Source organism: Aquarana catesbeiana, linkage group LG10, assembly GCF_042186555.1.
Source record: "Aquarana catesbeiana isolate 2022-GZ linkage group LG10, ASM4218655v1, whole genome shotgun sequence".
Classification (NCBI taxonomy): Eukaryota; Metazoa; Chordata; class Amphibia; order Anura; family Ranidae; genus Aquarana; species Aquarana catesbeiana.
In genome coordinates, this window is record NC_133333.1 from 36,614,965 (window position 1) to 36,628,160 (window position 13,196).

Consider the following 13,196-nt stretch of genomic DNA (forward strand, 5'->3'; position numbering starts at 1 on the left):
TTTCTTTCTTTCTGCTGCAATGACCCGACTTCCTGATAGAGGAGGGTGGCTACGTTTGCTCTCCATGGTTCCATTGTATAGAGGAATGGGAATGTAGCCACCCTCTCTGGCTCGCCCCTGAGATGGACTATGGCAGGGGTAGGCAACCTTTCAGAGGTTGAGATCTACCTGGTTCACATGGAAGAAATCAAAAATCCTGGGGTGTTGGATTTTTTTTTTTTAATACCGATCATGCCCCCAATAAAAAAAGACGGCATGAAGAACACATTGGGGTTGATTTACTAAAATTTAGAGTGCAAAGTCTGGTGCAGCGCACCCAGTTTTGCAGCTGGAACATGATGAAACTCCATTCCTTTACCCCATGCTCTTGCCCTTCGCTCCTGCTCCCCGCGGTTACTTATAAACAAAGAAGCCTTCTGTGTTTACAAGGGACAGCTTTGCTCTCTGTGGCTCCCAGAAACTAACCACTCCCTGCACACAGTCATGGTGGAGACAGACCTCCAGAATCTAAGAGAGAACAATCTCCCTGCACACAGTCATGGTGGAGACAGACCTCCAGAATCTAAGAGAGAACAATCTTCCTGCAAGCGGAGGCAGAGCCATCTACATAGGGAGGTACTAAAGCTGGGCAAGGTAGGAGAGCAAGCTGCTAGGAAACCCCTAAACCCTACACTGTGTACACAGCACATCCCCGAACTCTGCACTCTGTACGTAACACACCCTGATCCCCGTACATAGCGCACTCCTGAACCCTGCACTCTGTACATAGCGCACTCCTGAACCCTGCACTCTGTACATAGCGCACTCCTGAACCCTGCACTCTGTACATAGCGCACTCCTGAACTTTGCACACTGTACGAAGTGTAATCCTGAACTCTGCAGGCTCTACGTAATGCACTCCTGAACCCTGCACTCTATTTGAAGTGTAATCCTTAACTCTACAGTCTGTACGTGAGGCACTCCTGAACTTTGCACACTGTACATAGCGTAATCCTGAACTGTGCACGTAACGCACTCCAGAACCCTGCACAGTGTTGCCACCGAAACAGATTGAAATTTACTGACACGACACCCAAAATTTACTGGCACAGCCAAGTTTTTACTGGCATTTCCAAAAGTTACTAAATTAGTTTTAAGTACAAATTTTACTATTTAGGCTACAAACAAAACAAGTACAATATGTAATTACTGTAGCAATGTGATTTAAGGTAGATAATAAGGCAAAAAACATATTTCTTATTTTATTTTCGATATAGTAAATAAGTAGCTCAGGGGCAGGACTCAAGAGGGCAAGAAATTAGAATGGGCGGCACACACATTAAATTGACTCTCACGGTGATACTGACAGCAGTGTGCAGCAGTACAGATTACCGACATGACACCTCCCCTCCTGAGTCACAGTGATAGTCTCGCTCCAAGCCGGGTGGTCCCTCCAGTCCGAACAGCACCGATGGTCCCGCTCTTGGCCTGTCTTGCTCCCATCCCGCAGACCCACACACAAGGCTCTGGCCGCTCTGCTTGGTTCCCTTGCACCATGACATCACAGGACATGCTCAGGCACCGCCTCCACCAAAGCCGCCTGAACACACTGTAGCAGGCACTTGTATGGTCTCGGCTGGCTCCGCCATGTCACAGCCATATTTTTTACTGGCAACCTTTTCTTTTTAGTGCCATTTACTGGCAGGAGAAAATTACCTGTTTTTTACTGGCTGCCAGTAAAAATACTGACGGTTTGCAACACTGACCCTGCACTCTGTACATAGCGCACTCCTGAACCCTGCACTCTGTACATAGCGCACTCCTGAACCCTGCACTCTGTACATAGCGCACTCCTGAACCCTGCACTCTGTACATAGCGCACTCCTGAACCCTGCACTCTGTACATAGCGCACTCCTGCACTCTGTAAGAAGTGTAATCCTGAACTCTGTACATAGCGTAATCCTGAACTGTGCACGTAACGCACTCCTGAACCCTGTACGTAGTGCACCCCAGATACAACCGGTCCTTTGAGGGCAACCATACTGCTGATGAGGCCCGCAATGAAATTAACACCCCTGATGTAGATTCAAACCTTTGACTTCACTCTGAATTGTTAATCTGCATGCTTGTGTCAGGTCTGAAAATCCAAAAATATTTAAGCCAAGAACCAAGCAACTAGCATTTTCATCCCTGGTCTTTCTCAGAGTACAGGTTTCTGTCAGCTTGGCACCTTTACATTGAGGAGTTACTGACTCTTCAGACAGTTTTTCTTCAGAAGTTGGTGTTCCTCCAGACAGTGTGATCATGGCTCACCTCTGAACAGTGGCAGTCTGTGGAACGATGCAGGTCTCTCGGTTTATTGAATGGGTGTTTTGTGAGTTGGCTTGTGAGGTAAGCCTGGGTGTTCCTCTTTCCAGCAGCCATTGGGAGGACTGACAGGTTTGGGCATCTTAAATTACTCTCTTCCCTTTCCTCCTGAGTCACTGAGAGGGTTTTGTGCAGCTACAGACTGTGAATTCATGGCCAGGATCAGAGCAGGAGGGGAGCGGGACGTTGGAATAACAGAGAAGGTACAGGCAGTGCTCATTGAGTCACCATCCCCCCTGGGCGAAGGGACCCGCATGCCTGGGACACTGGCCCCTGTGTTTGTGGCTTCTGCTTTGTACTTTCATGAATGAAGCTCTTGCATCCCTTCTCTTTCCAGTTCCTGCTCTTTCCAGGGATCCCTTAACACACAACGAACTACAAGCCCCAGCATGTTATGATAACTGAATAGTTACCATTCAATTCCCAGCAAGCTGATGATGGACCAGAAGTTACAGCAAAAGTGGTGGTTTCGCTATAAATGTCCACCTATATCAGAACATGCATAGTCCTTAATATTTCACCCCAGTTAGGTTGATTTGTTAATATTCGGGAATTGTCGGTGACGTTCTGAAATGTTGAAAGATCTCGTTGTGCAATATTGATGTTTTTACAGCTCAAAGGTACTAAGTATTGCTCTCCAGGTAACCCTTACTTGCCCTGATCTGGCTTTTTTTTGGCTAAGCTGCAGAATCGGTCACAATTCGAGCCACAGGTGGCCCTGTTGCAGGGTGGATTTGAATTAAATCCTGATTTAAATCACTAGTAAAGAGGTTTGATTTAAATCAACTCGATTTAAATCATAAATTTAAAGAGCGACTGTCGTCTCTGTCCTGCAGTGGCTCCTCCTCTGACCCCTCTCCGCTGTTGACTCACCAGTCCCATTCACTTTAATGGGACGGCTGGTGATGCAGCAGTGACACAACAAGGTGGGGGACGTGGCGGCAGCAGGGGAGTGGATGCCGCTAACAGGCACTGCCATGATGGCTCTGAAATGACAGGTGCTCTTTAAATATGAGGACTCATTCTTCCTGGTAGTTGGAATCTTCAATATTTGCAAACAAAATGAAGGTTTCCTATTTAGAATAACTAAGCTGTCAGGTTAGTGAAACAGCAATATCGGAACCAATTTTAAAGCGGTTGTAAAGGTGTTTTTTTTTTTTTTTAAAATAACAAACATGTTATACTTACCTTCACTGTGCAGCTCGTTCTGCACAGAGTGGCCCCGAACCTGGTCTTCTGGGGTCCCTCGGCGGCTGTTTCAGCTCCTCCCCGCAAGCATTCACCACCTTCATGCGAGCTCCCTCGCACGGTGGTGAGTGCTTGCGGGCGCGCTCCCGTGATACAGCCGGCGGCTATAGCCGCTCGCTGTATCACTCGGCCCCGCCCCCCGGCGCGTCGCGTCATCGGATGTGATTGACAGCAGCGCGAGCCAATGGCTGCGCTGCTTTCAATCCATCCACTGCAGCCAATCAGCGGCCAGGGTGAGCGGAGGAACAGATGTCGGGAACGCGAAGCTGACTTTCGAGGCGTCAGGTAAGTAAAACGGGGGGCCTGGGGGCGGCGGTTCTGTCAGAAGTTTTTTCACCTTAATGCATAGAATGCATTAAGGTGAAAAAATTTTTACCTTTACAACCCCTTTAAGTTAATAGTTTAATCACACATAATTGGAGAACTACTCAAATTCTTTTATTTAGAAAAACATAAGATTGCCAGTGCACACTATCTCAGCTTGCAGACTTGGATTAATTGAATGAGTTTACCAAAAATGTAAATATTACAGAATATACAGCTTCATGCTACATAACTAAGCTCCATTTCATGCTGAATAAACTAAATTATTAATGCATCTTAAATAGAAAACTATCTTTTAGATAGATTTTCACTCCAAAAGCATTTTATTAAAATAAATTTGATTAAAAAAATAAAAAAATCCAGGGGGCGTGGCTAGCCGCGGACCAGGATGGCTGCCTGAGAGCCGAGCTCCGCTATACGGCAGTGATATTCAGCGACACAGCGCAACAATCTCTTCCCCCTCTCCCTCGTTGTGTGAGGGGAAGACAGTGGGACACACACACAGGCATGTCTAGGAGGTGATGTCTAGGAGGTGGAATCCGCCGCCACAACCGACACAGTATTTCGGTCCAATGGAGACGCAATCTAATCAAAAGCACGAGGCCAGCAGCACAACGCACAGCAACAGCAAGTGAGATCAGATATCCGTGGGCTGAATGAACTTGAAGACATAAACAGTCTCCCCCCTCCAGCCATAAACGCTGCAGAAACATCCTCTGACAGAGGTAAGAGGATTGCCTCATCTCCTGCAAACTCCCCTAACAAAACTCCACTTGCCAAAAAAATTCACTGGGCTGATTCAAACTCCATAACCCAGGGCCCCTCTCACATATCTACATTGGCTACCATGCCAGTCACTGACAATCCTGTGTCAGAAAGCATGTTAAAATCTATGCTACTCACGCTGCAAAAAGACCCACATAGAGAATTGAATCTCCCTCCCAAATTCATGATAGGCTTGAGTTCCTGGAAGAGAGAATTGATGCAGTGGAAGAACACATAACTGAAATGGGCAAAGCTCATAATGAACTCCTTGACGCACATGAGCACCACTCTGACAAGATAGAGAGAATTAATTTGAAGCTCGCAGACCTAGAAGATAGGTCCAGAAGGAACAACATAAAATTTAGAGGTATCCCGGAGTCGGTACCCCCCCAAAGTGCTGAAAAAAATACCTGCAACACTTCTTTGTCACTCTACTTCCTAATCTGTCTCCTCCTGACATGCTTATAGATCGGGCGCACAGAATTGCAAAACCTGACCATTTACCTGCTGAAACACCACCCAGGGATGTCCTGGCCAGAATACACTTTTTCCACATAAAGGAACAAATTGTATACACTGCTAGAGCCACTAAGCCTCTACCTGCCCCTTACTCCAAAATATCCCTCTTTGTGGATTTATCACCCGCCACAATGGAGTTACGCAGAGCATACGCTACAGTCACGTCGATCCTACAAGAACAAAAAATTGTATACCGATGCGGGTACCCCACCAAACTTCTGGTTACCGATCAGCAAAAAATCGTCCCAATCCTGTCACCTAAAGACAGCTACAAGAAACTAACCAACTGGGGCCTGCTACCCATCCCTGCTGCCTCTTAGTCATCACGTAGCCATTCCATCTCTTCATCTCCTCCACAACCACCTCCGAAACAGGCTGAAAAAGGTTAACCAAAACATTAAGCTATGTCTCTCAAGCTTAGTTATATCCTGCCTGGGCACACTCTTAGATTTCTACCTTACCCAGCTGAATATGTGCTAAGCACACTCAGACGGACATTGTTCTACAACACCATCCACAATACGTATATTCTAGCTTCTTCTTTTTTTTTTCTTCTCATTTATTTTGCGTGTGGGGTGTTTCTATCACTCGTTCATATGTTGTATTTGAATTGTTGCTTAAGTATAGCAGTTGTTTTTTACAAGCAGTGTTTGTTGCTACTCTGTCCTAGTTCTCAGAACAGTTAAATTATCTGATTTACCATTACTACATTACATACAGTGCTATAGTCCTGCTCAACCTCATTCATCTTATTACCAAAACCTAATAATATGTCTCTCAAAATCACTTCCATTAATGCCAGAGGGACTCTCCATTTAAAAGAAATCTTCTCTGGAAAGAAGCAATCTCCCAAAAAGCAGACGTACTTTGTGTCCAAGAGACCCATTTTACCAGCACTAAACCCCCCTCCTGCACACACAAAAAATACTCCCACTGTTTCTTTGCCAATGCCACTAAGAAAAAGTGTGGAGTGATGATAGCTATAAGCACAAAAGTCTGCTTTGTTCTACACTTTGTGGACACAGATGACGAGGGCAGATTTTATAATTTTATCAGCCACTATTGATAATCATCCCCTGACCCTAATAAACGTTTATGCACCCAATACTGCCCAACGGAAATTTTTCAAAAAACTTCAGAACAAACTGAGTCCCTACAAAAAACACCCCATTAGTCATCTGTGGTGACTTTAATGATATAGTGGACCCCTCATTAGATTTTTCCAACCCTGACAGACGCAGGTCATCAGCTCTCTCATCATTCATTGACAATGAAGATCTATACGATCCCTGGAGGTGTATGCATAATGTTGAGCACGACTATACCTTCTACTCTCCAATGCCTCCTACTCTTGGATTGACATTTTCCTTACAAATAAGTGTAGCACTAACTCACGGTGGAGCTGCTAGTTTAAGCGGGTCTGTTACCTTCACTCTGCTTCCCTCTGTTTCACCGGCACCGGGTCTAGGTTTCTGTTGAGTTTACTGATGGACGACACACGCACCAACACTGGAGTAGTTTTCAATGCTTTATTAAAACAAACGACTTAGGAAGTAGCAGGAAAGAGGTAGAAAGGAAACTTGCAGAAGAAACGCAAATATTCTCTGGTAGGGTTCTCTTGATAAAATGTCCTGGTAGAATTCAAATACTATATGGAATGTGTTCCCCTCGTGGGACACACTCCTTGCTCGTCTGGATAGGCCTCTCTCACCGGTCTAGCAGCCAGTACGCAGCACGAATCAAAGTCTCTTGTTTGGGAATAAAATCCGTACGATCCTCTGCCACAGGATGTATAGATTTTCTGTAGTAAAAGTCAGTCACAGTGCCTGAACCTTTAAGCCGAGCCGGCAACACTATGCTGTATAGTTACCTTTGGATGCGTTCTCCAACCGAGTCACCAGGCCCCTCTATAGACCAGCATGCAGCGTGATCTCTCCAAGATGGGTCCTCCCCTGGGATATTCTCGGTTGTCCAGCTTCATCACACAGGACCGACAGCTCAGGACCATTCCTGGGCCGCGGTGGTAGGCCCCAGACAAGCCTCTGGACCCACCCCTACGCCGCAGCATTGTGGGCCTCCCGAACGGAGGACCACGAGGTAGCTCCTTAACGCATACCTGTCGGCCAGGAGGGCCAGCAGGCGGCTGTAAAACGAACCCCAAAATATGGCGCCCATAAATACCCTCGCCCAGAATGCAACTCGGAGGACCACCTCCACCAAGCTTGTCTCCGGGACAGAGGAGTATCCATACGCTTCAACACGTTGCCTTTCCAACCCTGACCAGTGATAACAGCGACACCCACCGGTCAGCACAGAAACACACACAACGTCAGCCAAGCTGGAACAGAGGCAAATGTAACCTTCCTAACGCACAAATTACTAAATTTACCTAACATGCGGTAGATTGCAAATCTACCAGCGCTACATAAGAAAACCCTAATGGCTACTTCGAAAGCCCAAATAGGCCTCATTACATGTATCAAAAAATATGTTAAAAAAAAAGTCTTTTAAACATTAGCAGCGCTTAAGAAGTTCATATGTGAAATAAAATATACATAAAGATGAAAAGTTCCACTTGTGTCTTAATTGTGTACAGCAGGGTGTGGGGTGGTAGCTGATCCGTTTATAAAGAATGTTGAACACCAACTCTCTGCTGATCAAAATCCCAGATAAATCCTTCACCACATTGCTTTTATGGGAATCCCCTATAGGTAATTCACTTACCAGAAGGTGATGGGTTAACAGCGTGCCTTTCACTGGTTTAATATCGACGGACTTAGTTCACTCAAATAGGACCGGATTCGTGAATGGATATTTGGATAGCTGTCAGCGCACTCTGCATACTTCCATCTAAATTAAGCTCATAACAAGCGAAGAAATAGAAGTGCCCATAGCGTAATCCAGTGAATGAAAGTGGTGTTCCACCCAAAAAAAGAAAAAAATACATGAAAATTCCTAAAAAAAAAAATAAAAAAAAACATTTGGAAATTTTTTTTTTTTTAACTCACCTCTAAATGCCTGTTGCTAGGGGGTCCCTCGTAGTCTGCCTCTCAGTGCCTGGGCTGGTGACATCACTTCCCCTCGGCACAGGAAGGACTCATCTCTGCTGCCTCCCTCTTGTCAATCACCTGGGACCCATTACAGGTCCCAGGCGACTGAGCGGCCAATCACGGCGCCGCTCGCGCATGCGCAGTGGGTGCCCGGCTGTGAAGCCACAGCCCGGCGCCCACAGTTGCAATGCCGGCACCACCCAACACAGGGGGAGACGAGCGGGGCTTCTATCCCCCGCATCGCTGGACCCCGGGACAGGTAAGTGTCCAATTAAAAGTCAGAAGCTGCAGTATTTGTAGCTGCTGACTTTTAATTTTTTTTTTTTTTTAATGGGCCCTCCTCTTTAAAATACTTTTATTCAAAAAACAAAGTGATCCCATATAGATGTACACTTACAATGTATTAAAATAATATAAGCATGTATCATAGATCGTTGAGTCCCGATATACCTTATTACCACTGAGAGTGGTATTCCCGGGTAAGGTATCACAGAAGATCACGGCGTGGGTAGCTGTATGGTCATGCCCTCGGCATGACCATAAGGGCATGACCATACAGCTACCCACGTCGTGGATCTTGCTGTATAAATGTTAATGGTCTCAAAATAGTGTCAAAAGTGTCCAGTATGTCCGGCGCAATGTCAGTCAAGATCAAAAACGCAGCTCGCCGCCATTACTACTAAAAAAAAAAAAAAAATAATAATAATAATTATAATGCAATAAATCTACCCCCTATTTTGTAGACGCTATAAATTTTGCGCAAACCAATCAATATACGCTTATTGCATTTTTGTTTTTTTTTTCCAAAAATATGTAGAATACATATCGGCCTAAACTGAGGAAAAAAATTATTTCTTTTTTTTTTTAAATTGTGATATTTATTATAGCAAAAAGTAAAAAAATATTCAGTTTTTTTTTTTTCAAACTTGTCACTCTTCTTTTCTTTTGTTTATAGTGCAAGAAATAAAAACCATAGAGGTGATCAAATACCACCAAAAGAAAGCTCTATTTGTGGGGAAAAAATGCACAGTGTTGCATGACTGCGCAATTGTCATTCAAAGTGCAACAGCACTGAAAACTGGCCTGGGCAGGAAGGGGGTGAAAGTGCCCTGTATTGAAGTGGCTAACCCCCTGACATGTCACATTTGGCATGTCATTTTTTTTTTTGTGGGGGGGAGGGATGGGGGGGGTACCTAGTTTTGACAGGTACCCAGCTCCCACTTCTGCCTGGGCGACTCCTCCTCTCCCCCTCCCTCCCTGCAGTCTTCTGGTCCCAGAAGATTGCTCGGCCGTTCAGGACAGCACAGCGCAGCTCGCACATGCGCAGTGCACACCCGGCTGTGAAGCCGCAAGCTGTCACAGCTGGGTGCCCACACTAATAATGCCGGTGGAGAGGAGGGGGAGAGAACGAGGCTTCGGGCAGGCCGCATCGCTGGACCGAGGGACAGGTGAGTGTGTGTTTATTAAAAGTCAGCAGCTACACTTTTTGTAATAAACTGAAAAATGGGTGGAACTCCATTCTAATCAAAAAAAATTGGATTTAAATTTTAAAAAAATCTGATTTTTATTGATTTTTTTTTTTTTTTAAAAGAAGAACATCGATTTTTATTATACACCCTGCCCTGCTGCACCACCCGGTTCTACAAAAGTCGGAGGCTAAATTATTGGTTGAACAGTGACTGCATTTTTTTTTTTTTTTTTATGCTACCCCAACATACCTTTGTTGCAACACTAAATAACTGTCGTAATGCATGTTATTTCACAGCAGTGGTGTAAATGGGCTCTATTGATTCATTGGAAGTTTTTTCTGGTTGGTTTCACACCTACAGCTGCGTTACTGTATATACCGTACTTGAGTATAAGCCGAGTTTTTCAGCACATTTTTTGTGCTGAAAGTGCCCCCCTCGGCTTATACTCGAGTCAAGCACTTTTCTGGTGCAAAGAATGACATTTCCCGAACCAACTTTGGGGCCCCGTATCTCGGGGCCACTTGGTGCTAGGAACCCCAACCCAAATTTGGGGTTCCTAGCACCAAGTGGCCCCGGGATGCGGGGCCCCAAAGTCGGTCAACTGTGTCCATCTGCAGCAATGTCATTTCAGGACCCTTTGGGTCCAGAGACCCCAAATTTTGGCTGCAGCTAGGGGGCATCTAGGAACCCTTAACTACCGAGTTTGACGTTCAGGGACCTATGGCTGAAAATGGGCACATTGAGGCTGCAAATGGGCACAGTGAGGCTGCAAATGGGCATTGTTGACCCTCTTTTTCACTTACAGTAGCTGCACATTTCTCACACTAGGCTTATACTCGAGTCAATAAGTTTTCCCAGTTTTTTGTGGTAAAATTAGGTGCCTCGGCTTATATTCGGGTCGAGTATATATGGTAGTTTCAGAGTATTTCATTTCAAATACAGAGATTGATTCACCACAGTAAATATTTGGTGAACGTCACGTTTACTGCTTCAGTTAGAGATGTGCACCACATTAAAATGAGTTTCGTATTCATTCATTAAGTAAATGATTTCCTTTCATCGTATTTGTTATGTTAGAATGATTCCTTTTCTAAATTTGTTTCATATATTCAGATTTGTTTCGTACATTCGTCGTTTTTGAATCGATCCATATTTTGGAAGTTTTTTCGGAAGATTGGCTATATTTTGTTTTAACGTGTTAATTAATTATTTTGGGAGATTAGTTCTGCACCTCCCTGCTAGCCCAACCCACAAAGAGAAATGGAAGCTGCTGATTGGACTATATCGACTGGAGTCGCTTGCATCCCAAAGTAACGAATGGAACAAAATGAAAGTAGGAATCCTCTTTTTTTTTTTTTCACTTTTAGGCTAGGTTCACATCTGTGTGGGTGGTGCTGCTGCGGGACCCGCACAAATACCGGCAGCCACAACCACCCACACAGAGCAATGCGGGACCCGCGGGTGGGTGACATTAATTCTAATGGCACGCTTCCGGCACTGGAAATCGCAACCGTACTGGGAACCGAGGTTCCTGTGCAGGCTGCGATTTCAAAAATCATGCAGGGACTACTTTCTTGCATGTCGTGAGGTGCGGTAGCCCATTCAAATGAATAGGCTCTCGTGTCCGTGCAAATCATGGCCCGCACGGCTGCACAGGAGGAGTGAACCTAGCTTTATACCTTACTGTATTTATTGCAATATGTTTCCATTTCATAATGTAGTGCATTTTTTTATATTAATGAAAAATGTTATTGCAAAAAAAAAATCACGCCGCTCTTATCCAAATAAAACAAATGGATCCGACTCGAATTCTGATAACTCGTTCTGTTTTTATGTTACCTCCGATGCTTCAAACATTAAAAAAAGTCCCAAGCGCTATCGCATCATGCCATGTAAATGAAACAAATTCATCTGTTTTTGTTCTAATTTATTTCAGATTTTTTTTAATTCTTACCATTGTGATTTGGATATTTGGGTATATCTGAATCTCCAAATAACAAAAATTTAGTTCCAATTTCGATTCGTAAGGAATCGCATCGCACACATCTAGCCTCAGTCCACCATGATGAATGTAATAAAAAAAAAACATGCGTTTCCTTGCAGTAATTTGGGAAAAATTACACATGCTTTTTTTTGTCCTGTTCATACACCAAAAAGCACATGTCAACCTTTGCATAGGTGTGGTCGGGCCCTTAAAAGAAACTCTGTCAGCACAGGGTACTTTTACCTTTAAAAGCGTTTATATACTCAACCTTTCCAGCAGCCGTGCATTGAAAATCTGTTCCCCAGCTACTGTAAGTACTCAACTGTTTGAGTTGAATACTTGCTTTACTTGCTTCCCCTGCCAACTGCTTTGGTTCTACCCACCAGCTCATATGTTCTGTAGTGATGTATGAGCTGGTGAGTGGAACCACAGTAGCCAGAGGGGGAGCAAGTGTCCCACACACCTAGAAGTGTAGAATACATGTAGGGGCTGGGGAGCGAAGATGCAGCAGCTTTTCAATACACGGGCCTTCTGTGGCAACAGGTCGTCTTTAACAGTCACTACTTATACTGTGTATGTTGATCTGCTTGCAGGACTAGCAGATGAATGGCTTAATCCAAAGTTGCATATTCCACAGTTAAAGCAGAACTGAACTCTTGCAGAAATGCAAAGTCTTCAAGTGTCCTCGTCAACACCAACATCTTTCTTCTTCTGGGTTCGGCATCTTGATTGGTCAGGCTAGGATGATATAACCCCAGCCCAATTGGTTCCACTTGGCATTAAGGCATGCTGAAATGTACACTGAGCTGTGTGTGCTGAACAAGAGTTTTGGCCCAGAGGGGATGAACAGCGGAGTAGGCCAAAGTTACCATTCTGATGTAAGTAGGTAGCTATGTATGTTAATTAGTGTCACTTGCCTTCTACATTCCCGTGCTAGCAGGCCTCTCTCTCTCTCTCTCTCTCTCTCTCTCTCTCTCTCTCTCTCTCTCTCTCTCTCTCTCTCTCTCTCTCTCTCTCTCTCTCTCTCTCTCTCTCTCTCTCTCTCTCTCTCTCTCTCTCTCTCTCTCTCTCTCTCTCTCTCTCTCTCTCTCTCTCTCTCTCAACCCCTGGTGCTTCTGGGATTCTCGACTGGTGCACCTTTTTAAGGGACCGCACCTATTTAAAGCAGCTTAGGTACAGTATCCGGTTCCCAGTGGCTTGGTTTGGCTCTTCCTCTTGGGTTCACTTGTCTGCTGCCTGCCCCAACCTTTGGCCCATCTACCAGTTCTGTTTCCTGGCTTTTGCCAGTACTAACTATATGCCTTCATGCTGCTCACCTCCAGTTTCTGTGGGTTAGTGCCGGTTCACACTAGACGTGGCACGACTTGCAGGTCGCCTCACCCAGGCGACCTGCACACGACTGCCGGGGCGACTTGCAAGACGACTTCTGTATAGAAGTCTATGCAAGTCGCCCCCAAAGTAGTACAGGAACCTTTCTTCTAAGTCCATTG

The 13,196-nt window shown here is 45.0% G+C and overlaps 1 protein-coding gene across 6 annotated transcripts in view; it reads left to right on the forward strand.

Annotated features, from left to right (window-relative positions):
* Positions 1–13,196, forward strand: part of ARHGEF1 (Rho guanine nucleotide exchange factor 1) — a 194,753-nt gene that overhangs the window by 39,854 nt on the left and 141,703 nt on the right. The window lies entirely within an intron of this gene.